This window comes from Chiloscyllium plagiosum, unplaced genomic scaffold (genome assembly GCF_037043375.1).
Source record: "Chiloscyllium plagiosum isolate Xiang-an unplaced genomic scaffold, Cpla_swu_hap1 HiC_scaffold_29, whole genome shotgun sequence".
Taxonomy (NCBI): Eukaryota; Metazoa; Chordata; class Chondrichthyes; order Orectolobiformes; family Hemiscylliidae; genus Chiloscyllium; species Chiloscyllium plagiosum.
In genome coordinates this window covers 23,529,888-23,553,382 of record NW_028270167.1, presented here as the reverse complement: position 1 = coordinate 23,553,382, position 23,495 = coordinate 23,529,888, and the positions used below count along the sequence as shown (strand labels likewise).

General features: G+C 43.8%; 1 protein-coding gene across 2 annotated transcripts in view; it reads right to left on the bottom strand.

Moving 5' to 3' along the window:
- Positions 1–23,495, bottom strand: part of gramd1ba (GRAM domain containing 1Ba) — a 647,360-nt gene that overhangs the window by 612,442 nt on the left and 11,423 nt on the right. The window lies entirely within an intron of this gene.

Genomic DNA, 23,495 nt, shown 5'->3' with positions numbered 1-23,495 from the left:
TGTGGTTGGAGGGTTCCCAATCGGAAGATAAGACGCTCCTCCTCCGACCGTCGCGTTGTTATGGTTTGGCGGTGGATGAGTCCAATGACCTGCATATCCTCGGTGGAGTGGGAGGGGGAGTTGAAATGCTGTGCTACAGAGTGGTTGGGTTGGTTCGTCCGGGTGGCCCAGAGGTGCTCTCTGAATCGCTCCGCAAGTAGGCGGCCTCAATGGCATTACCACCATTGATGCCCCACATCAACATCCTTGGGGTTAGCATTGACCAGAAAATGAAGTGGACTAGCCATATAAGCATTATGGCTACAATAGCAGGTCAAAGGTTAGGAATCAGGAAGCGAGTAACTCATCTCCTGACTCCTCATAACCATCTGTGAGGAATCAATCAGGCGTATGATGGAATACTCCCTACTAGCTCAGATGAATGGAGTTCCAACAACACTCAAGGAGCTTGATACTGTCCAGGACAAAGCAACCTGCTTGATTGGCACAACATCCACAAAATTCAGTTCCTCCACCAATGATGCTCAGTGGTAACAATATATATCATCTACAAGATGTGCTACAGATATTCACCAAGACTCCTTAGAAGCATCTTCCAAACCCACAACCATTACCATCTAGAAGATCAAGGGCAACAAAACAGGAGAACATCACCACCCACAAGATCCCTTCCAAGTTACTTACCATCCTGACTTGGAAATATATCACTTTCCTTCAGTATGGCTGAGTCATGTTCCCTCCAGGGTGACAGGGAATAAAAAGTCCAAAGGACCATGGATGGCTAGAGATATTCATGATACAATGAGGAAAAGCGAGGCTTTTAGCAGGTACAAGGGGAACAAATCAGCAGAGGCATTAGTGGAGTACAGAAAGTGCAGGATGGAATTTAAGAAAGAACTTGAAAAGCAAAGAGGGGAAATTAAAAAGCTCCGTGTTGGTAAAAGTAGAGAAAATCCCAAGACACAGTCATCAATGGGAAGAGGATAACCAGGGAAAGAGTAGGGCCCATTAGAGAGCAAGGAGGCAAACTATTAGTGGAGCCAGATGAGATTGGTAGAGCATTGAACCAATGCTTCATATCAGTCTTCACTCAAGAGAATGACGACGAAGGTATGGAGTCCAGGGAGAGAAACTGTGAGATGCTTAAGCAAATTGACATTGGGAAGGACAAGGTATCAGAGGTGTTGACAAGCTTAGAAGGTGGACAAATCTCCAGATCCGGATGAATAAGATTCCAGGTTGCTGTGGGAGGCTAGGGAGGAAATTGCAGGGGCACAGACCCAAATTTTTTTAATTCTCTCTGGCTAATGTGAAAGTACCAGAGGACTGGAGAACTGCTGCTGCAGTTCCAATATTTAAGAAGGATGAAGAGATAAGCTGAAGAACTACACACCAGTGAGTCTCATGTCAGTGGCAGGGCAATAATTGGAGAAAATTCTGAAGTAGAACACCTAATTCTCCTTGGAGAGGCAAAGTTTGATCAGGGAGAGGCAGCATGGCTTCATCAGGAGAAGGTCATGCCTAACAAATTTGATTGAATTTCTTGAGAAGGTGACCATGAGGGTAGTGCAATTGATGTAACTTAAACGGATTTCAGTAAAGCCTTTGACAAGGCCCCCAATAGGAGACTTATCAAAAAGGCAAATGTACAATAAAGACAGGGTAATTTGATGAAATGGCTCAGTTGTAGGAGACAGAGGATAATGACAGAAGGCTGCTTTTGTGACTGGAAGACAATGTTCAGTGGTATAGGATAGGGGTCTGTGCTGGATCCCTATTATTTGTCATTTATAGAAATGACATAGATGAATGTATGAGGCACATGTTCTCTTACCCTCCCTTATCAGCCTTCCGCAATGAACATTCCCTCCAGGACACCCTGGTCCACTTCTCCTTCACTCCATACACATCCCTACAGTGTCAGGCACCTTTCACTACAATCAGAGAAGGTGTAACACCTGCCCACCATCCAGGAAAAGCAGTGCTTTACCTGCAATTCATTCAATCTAGTCAACTTGTATTTGCTGCTAACAATGTGGCCTCCTCTACATTGGGGAAACGAAGCACAGATTGGATGACCGCATTGCGGAACACCTATGTTCAGTCTGCAAAAAAGACCCTGAGCTTCCAGTTGCTTGCCACTTCAACACGCTACGATATTTTCCAACCAACATTTCTGTCTCAAGCTTGCTGTAGTGCTTCACCAGAGCTTAGCACAAGCTGGAAGAACAGCAGCTCATTTTCCACTTGGGAACCTTGCAGCATTCTTGACATAATATCGAGTTCAACAATTTTAGGACTGAGCACCTTTCCCCATCTCCACTCACCAGACATTGTCAGCACATAGACTGCTACCACACACTCCCCATTAGCAACTATACATCTCCCGAGGCTGACCTCTAATTACTTTTTTTTTCTGCCCAACTGCTTTTTTTCTCTCTTTGGCCTCTATCTCCACCTCCACTAAATATGACCCAAGCTCCTGGAAATCTCCACGAGAGCAAGAGTTGGTTTGGGAATCAAACTTTTTGCTGCCTTTGCATTTGAATTGTCATTTACATTGTCCTAATGTGAGTAAGATGTTCCACTATTTCCAAGTTAATACTTTTATCTTTATCACATTTTGTGTAATGTTACTAAGCTCTATGACTGTCCATGTCCTGAACAATGAAAATGTTTCAATCTAGCTTGTCAGTGAGCAACATTATCCAGTCACTTCCAGCTGGTCATCCTCTTGCTGCTGAACAGTCCCTAGATTGGAAAGGAGCAAATATTATGCCACTGGAGAACCAGATGATGATGCATTAGTTGGATTTTGAGGAGACAATTGAGAAGGTGCCACACAAAATCATGTCTCACGAATTTGATTTGTGTTTGTTTTGAAGAGGTGACAAAGAAGAGTTATGAAGGCAGAGCGAGAGATGTTGTCAACGTGGACTTCAGTAAGGCATTTGACAAAGTTCAACGAGGTTGACTAGTCAGCAAGGTTAGATCACATGGAATCCAAAGGGAGCTAGCTAATTGGATACAAAATTTGCTTGAAGTCAGGAGACAGAGGGTGGTAGTAAAGGGTTGTTCTTCAGACTGAAGATTGCAGAATCTCTACAGTGAGGAAGCAGGCAATTCAGCCCATCGAATCCACACTGACTCTCCAAAAAAACATCCCACCCAGACCCACCCCCTACCCTATCCCCATTACACTGCATTTCCCAAGACTAATGCACCTAGCCTACACATCCATGAACACTGTGGGCAATTTAACACAGCCATTCCATCAAACCTGCACATCTTTGGAATGTGGGAGGAAACTGGATTATCTCGAGGAAACCCATGCAGGCATGGGGAGAACGTGCAAACTCCACACAGACAGTCATCCAAAAGTGGAATCGAACCCAGGTCCCTGTCAATGGGTTGAGGAGTGGCAAACCAGGGCAGGACCCATACACTTAACGGTAGGGCCCTTGGAAATGTTGATAAAGAGTGGAGCTGGACAAAGCACATCAGGGAAAGCAGCAGAGGAGGACAGAAGTCAACGTTTCAGGTCAGCACTTAAGGGTGCAGCTGAATAGTTCCTTGAAAGTAGAGTCAGAGATAGACAGGGTGGTGAAGGCAGCATTTTGCACGTTTGCCTTCATTAGTCAGTGCATTGAAAATAGGAGTTAAGACCTCATGTTGTGGCTGTACAGGACATTGGTCAGAAATACTGCATTAAATTCTGGTCTCCCTGCTTTTGGGAAAGATGTTGTCAAACTTGAAAGGGTTCAGAAAAGACTTAAGGGTGTTGCTGGAATTGGAGGGGTTGCGCTATCGGAAGAGGCTGTGTTAGGTTCTTTTCCCGAGGTTTCACACACGAGATGCAATTCACACACACCAACTTCTGCAAACAGTTAAAGTTTATTAAAGCTTGTACAAGCTCTGTGACCCCCTTTGGCTCTCTTCACAGGCGAGTGAAATCAGGTCAAAGTGAGGCCCTGAACAAAGAAAACACATTCCCTTTATACAGGTCAGTTAGCCATGCCTACAGATGTTCTGGCCACTCCCCCATAGTCACATGACACTCAAGACAACCCCCAGTTACTCTCAGTCAGGTTACCCCAAGTACAATGGTAGGATAAGATCATCCTCACAGATAATATAAATGTGAATGCCCGAATACTGGAGAATTGTTATGCAGACGATTTCCTGACTCGTGATTCCTCAAGACAATGCAGGTACAACATACCTCTGGCCAGAAAGCACTTCTGGATGAAAGAAATTGAATTTTAGTTTAACTTGATAATAGCAGGGGAAGAAAAGCAAAAGACAGTCTACATGAAGTGTAAATTACAATGGATAGTCATCTGCATTCTTTCATGATTGTCATCCACACCTAAAGACAGCGCAGTTTAACCCTTTACTATTACATTAATGTCCAGAGAGATATTCCCATTTAATACTTTAACATTACAGCTGAACAGGCTGGGGCTTTTTTCGCTAGAGTATCGGAGGCTGAGGGGTGACCTTATAGAGGTTTATGAAATCATGAGGGGCATAGACACAGTGAATAGCCTACATCGTTTTTCCTAACATGGGAGAGTCCAAAACTACAGGTTTAAGGTGACGGGGAAAGATCTAAAAGGGACCCAAGGGGCAACTTTTTCATGCAGAGGGTAGTGTATATATAAAATGAGCTGCCAGAGGAAGCGATGGAGGCAAGTTCAATTACAACATTTAAAAGGCATCTGGATGGGTACATGAACAAGAAGAATTTACAGAGGTATGGCCCAAATGCTAGCAACTGGCACTGGATTAATTTGGGATATTGGGTCAGCAAGGATGAGTTGTACCAAAGCATCTGTTTCCAAACTGTATAAACCTATGACTTTATCATTTAATCTACATCCCCACCCCAATCTTCTGTATAAAAACCTCCCTTTACCAAGCTACAATCAGGTCTAAAGAAGGATAACTAGATGCAAAACATCAACTCTTGGTTCTCTTCACAGATCCTTCCAGGCCTCCTGAGATTTTCCAGCAATATCTGTTTATGATTCAGATTTCCAGCATCCGCAGTTCTTTCAGTTTTTTGACTTCGTGGAGGGTTAGATTAGTAAATTTGTGCGCGACACAAAAATTAGTTGGGTGGTTAACAATGGAGATTAAGTGTCTTAGGTTAGAAGATATAAATAGGATGGTCAAATGGGCAGGTAAGTGGCAGATGAAATTCAACCTTGAGAAGTGAGAGTGGACACACTTTAGAAGGATTAATTTGATAAGAAAGTATTTCAGTGAATGACATGAGACTAGGAGGTTCTGTGGAACAAAAGGACATCAGTGTGTTTGCTTAAAAATCTCTGAAGGCGGAAGAGCATATTAGTAAGGTAGTAAAACCACATGTGGGACGCTTGTCTTTATCAATCGGGGCTTAGATTACAAAAGCAGGGAAGTCTTGATGGAATTGTATCGATCTTTGGTGAGACCACAGCTCGAGTACCATGTGTAGTTCTAGTTACCACATTGCAAGAAGCTTGCAATTATACTGGAGGGGTGCAGAGGAGATTGACCAGGATGCTGCTTGGAATGGAAAATTTCAGTTATAAGGAAAGGTAGTAAAGGCTTGGGTTGTTCTCATTGGAACAGAGAAGACTAAATGGTGATTTCATTGAGGCGTGTAAGATTGAGGGACATGGAAAAAGTGGATAAGGAGGAGATGCTCCCCTTAGTTGAAGGATCAATCACGAGAGGACATGGATTCAAGATGAGGGACAGGAGGATTGAGGAGAGAAATGTGAGGAAAGCTTTATCCAGAGGGTGGTGCTGCATTACCAGGGAGGCTAATTGCCTCACATTCTTTAAAAAGTCCCTGTATGAGCACCTGGCACGTCATAACTTACAAGGCTAAGGATCAAGTGTTGGTAAATGAGATTAGGTTGAAGGTCACATGTTTCTCATGTGTTGATGTTGACTTGATGGGCTGTAGGATATCTTCTGCATATATGATTCTATGAAGTATACGACATATCAGATATTTGCTCCAGAACCACTGGTTAATAGTTCAGTGTACATCTTGACCCTCTCTTCCTTTCCTACTAACATTCCGTTCGGAAATCTTTCCCTAATTTTCCTGTAAAATATTCAAGCATTTATGCAATGTTAGAAAATCTCATTGCAGTAACTCCAATGTCAGTTTGTATATCCAATAGGAATTCATTACAGTACTACGACAACTGCAAACAATTCAAAATAGTTGTTTACAAATGGCTTAGAATTCAAAATTAAATAGGTTCTTCAAACCTTTTGCCACAGGTCTTTTTTTAATTGTTTTCCTTTTACAATATTAACAGATGCTGGAATACGGGGATAGTATTTACTTTCATAGGGATTAAACATAGTGTATTCTATGCTAAGTTGTGAAAGCAGCATCGAATAGCAATAATTTGCAAAAATTGTAAACCAATTCAGCTCGGGTAAGCTAAATATCCAATTTATATATACAGAAATACATTTCTTGAGATCACTCAAGTCTGCATGCAACAATATTTGCTTCACTGATGTTGCACTCTAATCATTCCATGCTGTTCATTGGTTTACTCTATTTCAAGTAGCAGTTAAAACATCAGAATGGAGCAAATGCCAGGTGGTTGCCTTCATAAGTATAATTAGTTCTATTTGTTTCAATGCATGGATGCAGGACGAAAAGGACAGTATACTTAGAACCCTCAGTCTCTCCATGCTCATCTATGAATTTACATCTATTGTTTCAAGATGAACTATTTGTCTTTGACTGCAGGTCACAGAGTTCAACAGAAGTGACCTTATATTCCTGAGCTGACCCAATGGCAATCTACATCCTGTTCCTCATCTATACTTGCTTTTCCTTCTCCTTGCATGTTTCACTTACATTCTTTTTTCAAAATCAAGTCAGAATTCCCAGAGTTGGTATGTGTTAATACTTACAGTAATTGAAGCCATTATGTGGTGTGACATGACAGACTCAGCATTCTCCGACTATATACAGCTGGCACACTTTGAGGACACCTTTGTGGAAATGCAGCTGGAACAACCATAATCATGATAGCAACACACAACTTGTAACATAACTGTTCAATACACCCTGTGCCACAATGTTATGATGTTTGTCACAATGTTTGTCATGAACCTCTGACAGAACAAAAGATTAAGCAGATGGCGATGGGGCAAAATATCGGTAGCTTACAGTTACACATTAAATTCTTCCACGATCCTCTATTTGACTCTACCGATTCCAGTCCAAATTTCTCAGCATAATTTCTCAACATTGCTTGCTTCATTCATCCGGAATTATTTTCATGTAGGTTGAAATTTGAAGAGCTTTGGCAATGTAAGCAGACAGCTTTCCTCCCAAAACATGTTAACGACATGTAGCATGAAGACCATTGCTAATGGAAAATTATTTCTGATAAATGAGTCATATCACTAAATAGTTTTCTTGGAAGTTGGAAGGTGTTGGATATTTAAATACACAAAGGCTCATGGCGATGTGAGACTAGCGTTCCTGAATATAAACTGTATATCCAAAGGTAGAGTTCATTGAGTTGAAAGTATATTTTGCAGCAAATGTGCTTATCCAGAACAATCCCTCACAGCTTTACATGTGAAATATCAACGTCTTGACAAAACGCTAAATGGATTTTTTTGTCATTTGTGCCAATGACTTCAGGCAGACCAACATTCATTTATTCAGCTAACATTTCCTAAGCAGCCCAAGCAGCAAATCGTTGAGAAATTTCCCATACTTAAGATAAAGAATACAGAATAACTTTTGTTCAATTTCTTTTTAATACAATACTGATTTTCTCAAAATAAGAATGCACTTATTGCCTGCAGCACTCTCAGACATCTGGTTAAAGACAGTCCTCAGAATTTTCTTGCCACAAATGTTCAATATTAAAGTTGATATACATTTTTAGGGATGCTCAAAATCAGTTACTGCAACAGATGTCCTACTTGCAGCCTGAGGTTATCAGGTGGTCCAATTGAATCTGACAGTAAGTATTTAATTGAACAGAACTTGAAATTCACCGTATCCAAGGTTTCTCATATAATTTTGAAAAGTTTCTGGCATCTGCCTCCACAGCCCTTTTGCAAATTGACTCCAAGACTGGAATTTTATGCAGAAGGGCAGGCTCTATCCTCAGCTGGAAAGTTGGAGGCAAGCCTGCATCTATTTCACCAGGTTCCACTGATTTTACATCAATCGTGCCATTAATTGACTCATGGAGAGACTTCCAGCCTCATCAGTAGTGTCCCACAAGGTTCTGTGTTAGGGCCTACTTATTCACATTATTTATTAATGAATTGGACAATAGCACCAAAATCATACATCCAAATTTGCTGAGAACACAAAGTTAAACAGTGTAGATGACAGTTCATCACTATCTATTTGCAATTTAAAGCTAAGTGAATGAGCAAATGTACAGCAGAATGAGTTAATTGTAAGTAAGTAAGTGCAAAGAGCAGTAAAGAAGATTATCTCAGAGCACAGCAGGATCAAATGGGTCAAGGAGTGGCAGATGATATTTAATTTAGATAAATGTGAGGTTTGCTTTTTGGTAAAGTAAACCAGGACAGGACTTATACAGTTAATTTTAGGACACTGGGGAATGCTGGTGAACAAAGAGATGTGGGGGTGCAGGTGCATAATTCCTTGAAAGTAGAGCTGCAGATAGACAGGGTGATGAAGAAGTCATTTGTCACATTTGCCTTCACTGGTCAGTGCATGGAGTACAGGAGTTGGAACATCATGTTGCAGTGACATAAGACATTGATGAGGCTATTTTTTGAATACAGCCTTCAATTCTGCTATAAGAGGGTTGTTGTGAAACTTGAGAGGGTGCAAAAAAGATTTACAAGGATGTTGCTGGGATTGGAGGGTTTGGCTTTCAGGGACAGGCTGAATAGGATGCGGCTTTTTTTCCCTGGAGTAGAGGCTGAGGGGTGACATGGTATTGGTTTATAAAATATGGAAGACACGGATAGGGTAAATAGCCAAGATCTTTTTCCTAGGGTGGGGGGAGTCCATAACTAGAGGATATTGTTTAAAGTGGGATGCTAATAACTTAAAGGAGGACCTCAGAGTAACTTTTTCCACACAGAGTGTCATGCATGTCTGGAACAAGGTGGTGGTGGAAGCAGGTACAATTACAACACTTAAAACATACCCAGATTTGTATATGAATAGGAATGGCTTAGAAGGATATGGGCCAAATGAGACTAGGTCAGATTGGGATGTCTAGTCAGTGCGGGTGATTTGGACCAAACAGTCTGTTTTCATGCTGTAAGGCTCGTTGACTCGAAGTGTGAAGTTGTCCAAAGAAAAAGAGGATAGAAGAGGCTAACTTTAGGATAATATCAAGTTCAATACAGGATGTCCAAAGACACACAGGAGGGAGTTTCAGGGGGTTCCAATCATAGATCTTAAAAGTCATTCGCAGAAGAAGCGGAAAATAATCAAGAACGCTAATGCAATGCTGGCATTCATATCTAGAGGACTTGACTGGACTCCAAGGATGCAGAAGTTATCCTTTCCAAAGAAGTGGTGTACACATCGAACTATTGTTGAAGTAACTGTGAGGATTCTACTAACAAAAGCTAATTTGAGAAAATACACATGAATTTGAAGTTCAGAAATGTAGTGTTGGTTCTCTCAACGATGAAAACCAATTTTGGCATCCATTTGGCCTGATTTAATTGCCTAGGAGAAAGTGAGGACTGCAGATCAGAACTGAAAATGTGTTGCTGGAAAAGTGCAGCAAGTCAGGCAACATCCAAGGAGCAGGAGAATCGACGTTTTGGGCATAAGCCCTTCTTCAGGAATGAGGAAAGTGTGCCAAGCAGGCTAAGATAAAAGGTAGGGAAGAGGGACTTGGGGGAGGGGTGTTGGAAATGCGATAGGTGGAAGGAGGTTAAGATGAGGGTGATAAGGTGAGGGTGATAGGCCGGAGTGGGGGTGAGGGTGGAGAGGTCAGAAAGAAGATTGCAGGTTAGGAAAGTGGTGCTGAGTTCGAGGGTTGGGACTGAGACAAGGTGGGGGGAGGGGAAATGAGGAAACTGGAGAAATCTGACTTCATCCCTTGTGGTTGGAGGGTTCCTAGGCGGAAGATGAGGCGCTCTTCCTCCAGCCGTCGTGTTGCTATGGTCTGGTGATGGAGGAGTCCAAGGACCTGCATGTCCCTGGTGAAGTGGGAGGGGGAGTTAAAGTGTTGAGCCACGGGGTGGTTGGGTTGGTTGGTCCGGATGTCCCAGAGGTGTTCTCTGAAACGTTCCGCAAGTAGGCGGCCTGTCTCCCCAATATAGAGGAGGCCACATCGGGTGCAGCGGATGCAGTAAATGATGTGTACGGAGGTGCAGGTGAATTTGTGACGGATATGGAAGGATCCATTGGGGCCTTGGAGGGAGGTGGGGGGGGGGGGGGGGGGGGATGTGGGGGAAGGTGTGGGCGCATGTTTTGCATTTCTTGCGGTTGCAGGGGAAGGTGCCAGGAGTGGAGGTTGGGTTGGTGGGCAGTGTGGATCTGACAAGGTAGTCGCGGAGGGAGTGGCCTTTTGTGAACACTGATAGGGGAGGGGAGGGAAATATATCCCTGGTGGTGGGGTCCATTTGGAGGTGGCGGAAATGACGACGGATGATACGATGTATATGGAGGTTGGTGGGATGGTAGGTGAGGACCAGTGGGGTTCTGTCCTGGTGGCGATTGGAGGGGCGCGGCTCAAGGCAGGGTGGGAGGAGGTGTAGTCTAGGTAGCTGTGGGAGTCAGTCGGTTTATAGTAAATGTCCGTGTTGATTCGGTCGCCCGAGATAGAAATGGAGGGGTCTAGGAAGGGGAGGGAGGAGTCTGAGACAGTCCAGGTAAATTTGAGGTCGGGGTGGAAGGTGTTAGTAAAGTGGATGAACTGTTCAACCTCCTCGTGGGAGCACGAGGCAGCGCCGATACAGTCATCGATGTAGCGGAGGAAAAGGTGGGGGGTAGTGCCAGTGTAGCTGCGGAAGATGGACTGTTCCACATATCCTACGAAGAGGCAGGCATAGCTGCCTGATTTAATTGCCTCCCAGACCTCCTGATCACTTCTTACAAATGCAACCCTTCCTCCAGTTCACTTCCTCCTTCCCTGTTAATTTCCCTTTCCCAATCACTTCACCCTCCAACCTTGCTGACCACTTGCTCCCATAGAAGTTGAATGATTTCCTCAACTCATTATTGCCTTTCTCCTGGACCTGGCTGAAAGCCACCAGTAGATATATAACAGCACAAAAGCCAATGTCAAATAAGCAGCATGTTACCCAGAAACCTATGTGCATCTGAAGTTTGTAAATCTCATTGAAGTGAATGAATGAATAAATGATTTTACTATCACTTGTGTTTTACAGTGAGAAAAATAGTAAGATACAGTGAAAAACTTTCTGTCACCACAATCTGGTGCCATTTTGAAAAGTTTTCAGAAGAAAAAGAATAGAAAGATATGGCTTGAAGATACTCGATCAGCCCTTAATTGAAGATGATCATTTGTGATTTTTTCCGTGTTTTCCTAATTTAACATACCATTATTTTCATAAGCAATTATGTTTTTCAGCACATATGATGCATATAATGTTCCTAATGTATCAAAATTCAGATACCTTTTTATTTTTGTCAAAGTAGTGCTTGGAGTTTTGGGTCTCTATATCTATGCAAATACTAATTGGCATCAAAGATGCCTGCACCACCATCCCTCCTCTGCCAACTTGCCGCCTACAACAGATTCTTCCAACCTTGAAGTCACCAATTTTCAGACGCCATCTTTTGCTGCTGGGCCAATCCTCCATCATCACTGGTTCGCTGCCAACTGTTCCTGACCAATCAACGATAAAGTTGCATCTCTCATTGCTGAGACCACCTCAATGTCACTGTGACGCCCTTCTGCCACCACTTTGCCATCACTTGGCTACAGCCAGAGCCAGACCCAACCAATGACAAACTGTCCTCAGGCACCACCTTTTCCCACTGGGTTTACCTCACCAATGTCTCCTCTACCATTGCAGCAGCTGCCAATTCTAATGCCAGGTCCCATTCTTACCCCAGAAAAGTAAATAGGGGCTCACTCAAGTCCGCTCTGGGCTCACTCGCTTCCATGACATCTATGCTGAACCCATTCACCACCACCACCACCATCACCATCACAACGTCCATGCTGGGCAGAGGTTGAATGTTAGATCGAGTCTAATCTTTTCAGGATATAGATTATTGCCGATACCCAGTTTGTGTTGGCCTCTCAATTGTGAAGCTATCACTTCACCAATACTTTCTCTTAGTCAAAACTACATTATCCTGCATCTTCTGGACACAGTATGAGTACGAATATACAAGTTAAGCAAAAACTTAAATCAATTCTATATTTGTACTGTATTTGTTACTGGGTAGGGAGAATAAAAGAGAAAATCATAGTTTGTGATTATCTAGGTCTATGAATTATGTAACATGGACCTTTCGTTATAACTGTACGTTACAAAACAGCCGCAAACTTGGGCACTTTATTTATTTTGCCTAATTTGCTTAATTAAAGATGATCATTTGTGATTTTTTCCGTGTTTTCCTAATTTAACATACCATTACTTTCATAAACAATTATGTTTTTCAGCACATATGATGCATATAATGTTCCTAATGTATCAAAATTCAGACACCTTTTTATTCTTGTCAAAGTAGTGCTTGGAGCTTTGGGTCTCTACATCAATGCAAATACTAATTGGTACAGGAATTCTCATATGAATATGATTCTCCCAACTGGTGTTCAGAAAGTCAATTGGTTCCTATATTGAAAAGGGTCTCCACAGCAACCATGAAACCATTAGGCACAATTATTTAATTCTTTTGATAGAAAAGCAGATCCTATGCTACATTCAGAAAATTCAATAAACTTACATGAACTTAAAACTATTTTTCAATTCTAAATATAGGGTTTCAACTAATAAATTGAAGAAAGTTCTGATCACAGATCAAAAATAACATTGCTCACAGTAGTAACAAAAGATCTGGAGGAAAAATGTAGATGGTGTGATTAGTAAGTTTGTGGATGACACCAAAATTGGCGGGAATAACAGAGGCTTTTCAAAAAATACAGCGGGATAAATTACAGATTTGACAGAAAACTGGCAGATAGAGTTTAATTGCAAGTGATGCAATTTGGAAGAACAAATTAAAGTGTGAATTATACAATAAATGGCAGAACCCTTATAAGAGCATTGACATACAAAAAGGATCTGGGCACATAGGTCCACAAATCCCAGAAAGTGGCAGCACAGATGGATAAGGTGGTCAACAAAGTATATAGCATGCTTGTCACCATCAGCCAGGGCAGCCAATATGAAAGTTGGCAAGTTATGTTACAGCTGTATACAACTTTAGTTAGGCCACATTTGGAATATTGCATACAGTCATGGTTGCCACAGTACCAGAAGGATATGGATACTTTGGAGAGGGTGCAAAAAAGATTTACCAGGACGTTACCTGGTCTGGAGGGTTTAGTTATGACGAGAGTTGGATAAACTCAGATTGTTTTCACTAGCAAGATGAAGGCTGAGGGGCAGCCTGATAGATGTCTACAAAATTATGAGAGGCATGGATAGGGTGGATAGTCAGAGGTTTTTTTTTTCCCCAGGATGGAAACGTCAACTTCAAGACAGCACAGGTTCAAAAGTGAGAGAGGGAAAGTTTAGGAGAGAAATGAGAGGAAAATCTTTCACATAGAAGGTGCTAGCTGCCTGGAATGCACGGCCAGTGAAGGTGGTAAAAGCACATACATCAACAATATTTAAGGTGTACCTGATTAAACAGACGAACGTTAGGCAAACAAAGGAATAGATACCAGGCCTGGGCATTAAGTAGCGAGTCTAAATAAGGAATAGGAATCAGTGTAGCCTTGGTGGGCCCAAGGGCCAGTTCCTGTGATGTATTATATTATTTGAAAGAAAGGCTTGTAACTTGGTATCTTAAAAATTGCCTCAGGACTTTTCAAACACCTGACAGTCAATCAAGTACTCCTTAAATGTACTTTTGAATGATTTTGGAAATCTGATAGTTAATTTGCTTCAGAATTGTAAAAAGCACTTGTGAATGAACATGACAGAAAAACAAAATTGAAGCTAATTAATGGCCACAGTAACATTTGATTTTATGCAACATAAGTAAAACATGCAGACTGGTAAGTTACTATGTACAAAAGATATTACCCAAAAGATGTTAACAATCACCAGGTTCCAGCGTCACTCAGCTAAAGCTCTTTTGAATCAGTGCTCAGCAAAACCTGCCCCTAAGCATTGATAACTTTTGTGACTAGCAGAAATCTTTAAATGTGGTCTTTCAAGTCTTGTTTAAATACAAAGAAATTAATTAGGCAAACAGTAAGGTGATGTTATCAGCATTTTATTTATAAATGGTGAGTACTGTGAACTTATAAAAACAAAATGTTGTGTAGCTTTCTTGCGGAGAACCATTCTGCTACTGGTACTGTGGCAGGCTAAGATCACCTCGCTCAGCACAGATTATGGATTGAATGAGATTTCCCTAGTTATATGGCTTAGTACCACATTAGGAATGCATATGAACATTGTATTAACTCTCATGGCAGCTCAATCAGCTAAAGAACATCTAAAGCTCACATTAATACATTATGTTATTTCCTTCCACAATTAATTTCACTAATTAATCATATCAGCTGCACTGAAGAATGCATCACTCCACAGTATTCTTAAATTGACTTATAAAAATGAGGATCTATATTTGCACAAGGTAATGTGAGAGAAAGCAGGAACATGATAGTCTCCACAGCTGGGCTGCATTTTATTTCAAAAAACCTTCCCACATGGTTTCATAAAATTGTCTCATATTAAATTAACGAATCCATTTTTAAATCACTGTTTACATAAGGAAACAGAGTATGTTGAAGGCAGATTCATTAGATGTGCTTTCAGCAATACTGTTAAAATAATATCAATGAGATGTGCCAGCAATAATAAAGCACAATATGCTTGGCATTTTTCCAATTATACTTCAAGCAAAGCTTTTTCAAAGCATCCTTGATCACAATCAAGGCACCTTTGCATTGTCCACAATTCAAATCTCCTAACGGATGTACAGACATGCATATAATTTTACATCAAACATTTGTACAGATCCATGTTTTTTCTTCCCCATCAGTTTGATATATTGGCAAAATGTAACAGCAAAGGGTAATTTTACAAAATTAACCATGTAAATAAATATATCCATATATAAATTAAATGATTGAGTATTTTAGGAAGTTGTGAAAATTGTTAGATACAGGCAGGTTTTCTTTAACAGGAAAACAGTGAAAATGGTTAGAGTAACACATCCACCAACTTCCCACAGCTTGTCAACTAGCTTTAAAACATGATTCAGGAGTGAGATGAAATATTCTATAATAACTGGCTGAATGCAATTCCAAGAACATTCAAGAAACTCGACACCATCCAGGACAAAGTATCTTGCTGGATTGGCATCCTATCCACTAAAATAATGACATCCTCCACCAATGGTGCAACACGGCTAACTTTTCTCATTTTTTGGTGAAGTACTATTTTTGGGGAGATTTATTGGTAGATCATCTGCCAGGGATCAAATCAAATGTTCTCATATAATTGTCCATCTTCAGCTCACTAATAATGCAACCGACCTCTTCAGTGTTCATGCAAACGTATGGAAGGAGTAGCTGAAGTGCTCACAACTGCCAGGATTTTGCAATGCTCACACAAATGTGCCATATTTAAACCTCAGCACCATACCACTACAGACATTGCAAGCCAGGAACTTGCCATTTTATGGAGATTCTGCATTGTTCAAGCTCAGGAAATGGCACCAAAAGGGAAACTGGCATCCTAATACTGAATCTCTGAGTCCCTCTCTCACTGCACCCCCCCAGGTCATCTCATCTGCCCTGAAGCTCTTCAGCCACGTCCTCAAACAGACTAGCTACCACAGCCACATCTCGTTCCTCAGCACTGTCTACAGAACTGACTGACCCCGCATGGACTCCGGACTCGTTCACACCAACAAAATTTGGACCCAACCAGGACAACCAGTACCTACAATAAATCCGAAGCCTCCAGCAACAGACCTCCCTCCGGATCCTCCGCTCCATGCTTGCAGCCATGTGCCGCTACCTACATTCCCTACAATTAGCCCTACCCCAGCTCAGGACAACACTCTCAGACCTGCAAAGGACCTCTACTATTCTTCATCCACAGAAGAATCCATACACTAAACAAACAGTTCTTTCTAGCCATATCGGAAATTAAAGACAGTAAGTACCAAAAACTTTTATGTACTTACCCCCACACTCCGGATTCCTCAACCGTTCCAGAATCTTCCATCAGCCTCCGGAAGCCTCGGGCGCCATTAACCACGCGGCCGCTGCAGCAACCGCCGCCGCAAACCATTACGTCACTTCTGCCCCCATCGACCATGCAACCTCCACGATCGCTGCCCAGACAACCGCCTCCACGACCGCCAGGAAGACCATCGCCGACAAATTTGCGGCCTCCGTGGGTCCACAGCCACCGGGAACAACACCGTTTCTGCATTCGCCGCAGTCACTTCCGCCCCGGAGTTGCTGTCGCAGCATCCACTTCCGCCCCCAGTGACATCACTCGCCTACACACCGACCACACCGCATGTGTCTCTGTCCCCACGCCGATCTCCGCCCTCGCGCCAATTCCCACCCCCGCGCCGATCCCCACCCCCACTCTCAGCTCCAGCCCCGCCGTATTTTCACCATCCCTCCAGACCTCCCCCTCTCTGAGGATAAAAGATCAGTCCTCAGCAGAGGCCTCATCTTCATCCCCCGACGCTCCCGGATTAATTAATTCAACACACAGCGAGATGTCGAACAATTCTTCCACCGCTTCGCCTCCGCTCCTACTTCTCCAACCAGGACCCCCGCCCACCCTCTGACGACCCCTTCTCCCACCTCTAACACACCCCATCCACCTGGACACCCCGTGCTGCCCTCTTACCCGTCCTCAATTTCTTCATAGCCAACTGCCGCCGTGACATTGACCGCCTCAACCTCTCCACCCCTCACCCACTCCAATCTCTCACCCTCGGAACGTGCAGCCCTCCACTCCCTCCGCTCCAACCCCAACCTCACCATCAAACCGGCAGACAAGGGAGGCGCGGTGGTAGTTTGGCGCACTGATCTTTATATTGCTGAGGCCAAACGCCAGCTCGCGGACACCTCCTCCTACTGCCCCTTTGACCATGACCCCACCTCCCACCACCAAACCATCATCTCCCAGACCATCCATAATCTCATCACCTCAGGGGATCTCCCATCCACCGCCTCCAACCTCAGTCCCACAACCCCGCACCACCCGTTTCTACCTCCTGCCCAAAATCCACAAACCTGACTGCCCCAGCCGACCCATTATCTCAGCCTGCTCCTGCCCCACCGAACTCATTTCTGCATACCTTGACACAGTCCTGTCCCACTTAGTCCAAGAACTCCCCACCTACGTTCAGGACACCACCCATGCCCTCCACCTCCTCCATGATTTTCGCTTCCCCGGCCCCCAACACCTTATCTTCACCATGGACATCCAGTCCCGAGACACCTCCATCCCCCATCACGAAGGCCTCAAAGCCCTCCGCTTCTTCCTTTCCCGCCGAACCAACCAGTACCCTTCTACTGACACTCTCCTTCGACTGACTGAACTGGTCCTCACTCTTAACAACTTCTCCTTCCAATCCTCCCACTTTCTCCAAACCAAAGGAGTAGGCATGGGCACCTGCATGGGCCCCAGCTATGCCTGCCTCTTCATTAGATATGTGGAACAGTCCATCTTCCGCAGCTACACTGGCACCAACCCCCACCTTTTCCTCCGCTACATTGATGACTGTATCAGCGCTACCTCGTGCTCCCACGAGGAGGTTGAACAGTTCATCCACTTTACTAACACCTTCCACCCCGACCTCAAATTTACCTGGACCGTCTCAGACTCCTCCCTCCCCTTCCTAAACCTCTCCATCTCTATCCCGGGCGACCGACTCAACACAGATGCATACTATAAACCGACTGACTCCCACAGCTACCTAGATTACACCTCTTCCCACTCTGCCCCCTGTAAAAACGCCATCCCATATTCCCAACTCCTTCGCCTTCGCCGCATCTGCTCCCAGGAGGACCAATTCCAATACCGAACAACCCAGATGGCCTCCTTCTTCAAAGACCGCAATTTCCCCCCAGACGTGGTTGACGATGCTCTCCACCGCATCTCCTCCACTTCCCGCTCCTCCGCCCTTGAACCCCACCCCTCCAATCGCCACCAGGACAGAACCCCACTGGTCCTCACCTACCACCCCACTAACCTCCAGATACATCGGATCATCCTTCGTCATTTCCACTACCTCCAAACAGACCTCACCACCAAGGATACATTTCCCTCCCCTATCAGCGTTCCGGAAAGACCACTCCCTCCGCGACTACCTTGTCAGATCCACACTGCCCACCAACCTAACCTCCACTCCTGGCACCTTCCCCTGCAACCACAAAAAATGCAAAACTTGTGCACACACCTCCCCCCTCACTTCCCACCAAGGCCTCAAGGGATCCTCCAATATCCATCAGAAATTCACCTGCACCTCCACACACATCATTTACTGCATCCACTGCACCCGATGTGGCCTCCTATACATTGGGGAGACAGGCCACCTACTTGCGGAACGTTTCAGAGAACACCTCTGGGACACCTGCACCAACCAACCCAACCGCCCCGTGGCTGAACACTTTAATTCCCCCTCCCACTCCGCCAAGGACATGCAGGTCCTTGGCCTCCTCCATCGCCAGACCATGGCAACATGACTCATCTTCCACCTAGGAACCCTCCAACCACAAGGGATGAATGCAGATTGCTCCACCTTTCCTCTCCCCCCACCTTTTCTCAGTCCCAACCCTCAGACTCAGCACCGCCTTCTTGACCTGCAATCTTCTTCCCGACCTCTCCGCCCCCACCCCCTCTCCGGCCTATCACCCTCACCTTAACCTCCTTCCACCTATCGCATTCCCAACGCCCCTCCCCCAAGTCCCTCCTCCCTACCTTTTATCTTAGCCTCATTCCTGAAGAAGGGCTTATGCCCGAAACGTCGATTCTCCTTCTCCTTTGATGCTGCCTGACACTTTTCCAGCAACACATTTTTAAGCTCTGATCCCCAGCATCTGCAGTCCTTACTTTCTCCTACTTTTTCCTATTACTCCAACAAAGGCCTGCAAGTGCTCCTGGATAGGTACTCAAAACAATGGGAGTGCAGGCTACCAAAGGGAATGTCACCACCAGCCAGTCAGGAGAAAATGAGGACTGCAGATACTCGAGATAAGACTCAAGAGTGTGGTGCTGGAAAAGTACAGCAGGACAGGCAGCATCTGAGGAGCAGGAGAATCGACATTTCGGGCATAAGCCCTTCATCAGGAAGGCTTTATTCCCAAAACGTCAACTTTCCTTCTTCTCAAATGCTGCCTGACTTACTGTGCTTTTCCAGCACCACACTCTCGACCACCAGCCAGTCAGTCAATCTGGACGGAGATAGCAATTTTGCCGAGTGAGAAAAGCGAGTGGCAGAGTCGAAAGATTAAATGTCCTTCTCTGCTATACCAGGATAAGTGCCTCCATTTTTTTTCCCACTATCGCACAGAGGGCCATCACTACTCACTAACTCTGCCACAGCACAAACTTTTCATAAGGTTTCATGCTCTGCAGCTGTTACAACACGCATATTTACTCAACAATTCTCGCACAACAATTCTTCCTTCCCATCTTCTGTGATTCCTAATCACTCACGAGGGACACAACAAAACCTATCCTATTTATACTATGATTGGGAGGTGCTGGTGTTGGACTGGGTTGTACAGAGTTAAAAGCCACAACACCAGGTTATAGTCCAACAGATTTACTTGGGAGCACTAGCTTTTGGAGTGCTGCTCCTTCATCAGGTGGTTGTAGAGTATACGATCATAAGCAGATGAAGGAGCAGCGCTCAAAAAGCCAGTGCTTCCAAATAAACCTGTTGACTATAACCTGGTGTTGTGTGATTTTTAACTTATACCACTAATGCTTCTCCCATGCACTTCCAGTATATTGGATCACTCCCTTCATTTTATTGCAAGAAAATTTCTCTACTCATCTGCAGTCAAAGAGGACCCCATAGTGTCAGGATTCATAACTTCAGCCAAATGCACAATGAGACACAGGATTAGAAGGCAGATTTTGCAAAGACACTCGACAAACTGATTTGGAGGTTGAACGAGTAGAGCAACATTCTTTGTACCATGCTACTTCTGGCATGCAAGCATTTGGTTCCTTCCATGGATTGTTTGGTAGCTACTATGCACAGCCAGGTTCAGCACACAATGTCTGCTGGAAAAGTGCAATGACTAACAAACCATTTCTCTTGCTATTGGTGAACAGGAGCAAACAGCAGGATGACAGGAAGATAGGGACCTTGCATGCAATCCAGCTACGTCTTCTTCACAAGGATACCAATACCCATCTAGAGGATAAACCACATACAGGGCCCACAGAGGTCTCCTCTCAGGACACTCCAAAAATGGCTGGGCCCTCCACCTCCATCATGCTTGCCAACTTCAACCATATGGGAGTTCAAGCCACAAGATCATAAGACATAGGAGTGGAAGGAAGGACATTCAGCCAGCAGCCCAGCGGAAAATAATTCCCAGCGTCCACCCTTTTTAAGTCATGCATTACCTTGTAAGTTTCTATTCAATTTCCCCTCAACCTTCTAAACTTTAATGAATACAATCCCAGGATCCTCATCCATTCATTTTATGTTAGGCCTACCATTCCAGGGATCATCCGTGTGAATCTCTGCTGGACACACTCCAGTGCCAGTATGTCCTTCCTGAGGTGTGGGGCCCAAAACTGGACAGTTTTCTAAATGGGGCCTAACCAAAGCTTTATAAAGTCTCAGTAGCATACTGCTGCTTTTACATTCCAACCCCCTTGAGATAAATTACAACATTACATTTGCTTTCTTAACCACTGACTCAACCTGCAAGTCAACCTTTAGAGAATCCTGGACGAGCATTCCCAGATCACTTTATACTTTGGCTTTATGAATTTTCTCACAGTTTAGAAAATAATCCATGCCTGTATTCTTATTCACAAAGTGCAAGACCTCACATTTGCTCACGTTGAATTTCATCAGCCATTTCCTGGACCCCCACTCTCAAACTGTCGAAATCTTTCTGCAGCCTCCCCATCTCCTCAGTACTACCTGCCTGTCAACCTAACTTTGTATCATCGGTGAACTTCGCCAGATCATTTACATATAAAGTGAACAGCTGCGGCCCCAACACTGAACCCTGCAGGACACCCACTTGTCAATAGCTGCCATTCTGAAAAAGAACCTTTTATCCCAACTCTCTGCCTTCTGTCAGACAGCCAATCCTCAATCCGTGCCACTAGCTCACCTCAAACACCATGGGCCCTCACCTTACTCAGCAGCCTCCCCTAAGGCACCTTATCAAAAGCCTTTTGGAAATCTAGGTAGATAACATCCACTAGATTGCCCTGGTCTAACCAACTTGTTACTTCTTCTCAGAATTCTAACAGGTCGAGAAGGGTAAACCCGCATCTGGACAGGACACACCTCTTTGTCTAGGCTCTCTGGGCACAAATGCCCTCAGGGCTGTCTGTCCCAAACTCCAAGATCAAGAACTACACTAAAAGACAAGCTCCCTGCACCACAGCTGTTAATACGCAGAAAGACATGTTGAGAAGGAAAGAAAGATGACGACCTTCTGAGAGCATATTGGTGGCATGGGAGATAATTCTTCATAAATAAGTTAATACATCTGTAAATATTTATTCCCTTTTCACAGTCAATTGTGTAAAGAAATGTCATTTAACTGTGACTACATGAATGAAGAGAGATGCTAGCCAACCTCAGCACCATAGAATGTTCTAACACTATTAAATCTTGTATTTTCCATAGGACCCATACAAGCAAAGTTCATCAAGATTAAATGAAGGTGCATTGGATGTTATGCAGGCATCATTCCATTTATAATTTTATTTTTATTTTAACAATATAAAATTGTATAGAAATATTAAAAAATAACCAGCAATTGCACTCAGAATTATACAGGAATATAAATTACTTCCATTGAACGTCTTCATAAGATAGGACCCCTCCCTAATTCCCAATCCCTACAGCGTCTAAGAAAGGCAGAATATTGAGGACATTTCTATGGTCCAAGATCTGAAGTAAGCAGCTCCTACACCTTATGCAGGCTTTGGGACCTTGAAAGAGGATTGCTACTTTGGCCAGCCTTGTGCCCCACTTTTATTATTAGGACTGCTTCAGAGTGTTGAATAATGTGATCAAGAGTCCTTGGAGACAGGACTTTTAATCAACATTATGGGTCAATGCACAAAGGTTCACAAACAGCATGTTGTGATAACAGATGTCTTTCATCCATACAGTGTGGGCGTTTGTTCAATGCTATTGCCACTGTAAGGGCCTCATATTGCACTCAAGTGGATACTCCTCCCTTAGAGAATTCCATTGTGATTTGCAGGATGGAAAACAACAGCGGTCAAGCTTCATAGATTAAGTCATAGGCTCAGCCTCCCCAATTCTTCACATTCCTTGCTTTCTTGCCCTTCCCTCAAACCAATTGGCTTTGAATTTCTCCATGTTCCCATTCAACTTGTTTATTTCACTGTATCCACCTTTCCCTGAGTTTCACCCATACAGCGCAGTCATGACAAACATACTCATGCTCTGCCCCACATCAATGCCAGGTTGGTAATCTGGCTTTGGGGCTCCACTTACTGTCAATTACCCAACCTCCTGAGTATATCTTACCTTGTTATGCTCAATCATCTTCCACCCTCAAATTATTATTCCCTCTGCATTCCAGCAGGCTGCTTCCATTTGACTTTCCTGGTATTTATATCTCAGCAGTGGCCCCAGATAAACCCCTCTTGACTTTCATTGAACTGGCCTCCTGGATTCACAGTTATCCATCCCTTTCACCCACAGACTTAGACAGATAGACTGACTGAGTGAGAAGACCCCTCTCTGATCTCTATGCAGCTCCACATTCGAGTTACTAAAAAGTCCAGATTGATTAAAATGGCCCAACATGATTGACATTGGCCCATTCCTGAACTGTAGAGGTATGAAACCCCTAGGCAGTGAACATTCCAAATGGCTGACTGACCATGTCAAAGCACCAAAACCGATATCAGACAATGGCCTTGACGTAGTGGGTCAGTACCTACTGATTGAAGGCTGTCTTCGTTGACCTAACTGAGTACTACTCCCTTTGGACTATGAGACATGGCCATTTGTGTGAAGCATATGCTGATAGCACATGGGGTAGGTGTAACATTGACATAACAGTGACATTTAGCATATCCCCACCACTTGACTCCAACCATTTATCACTGCTGAAAAGCATGACAAG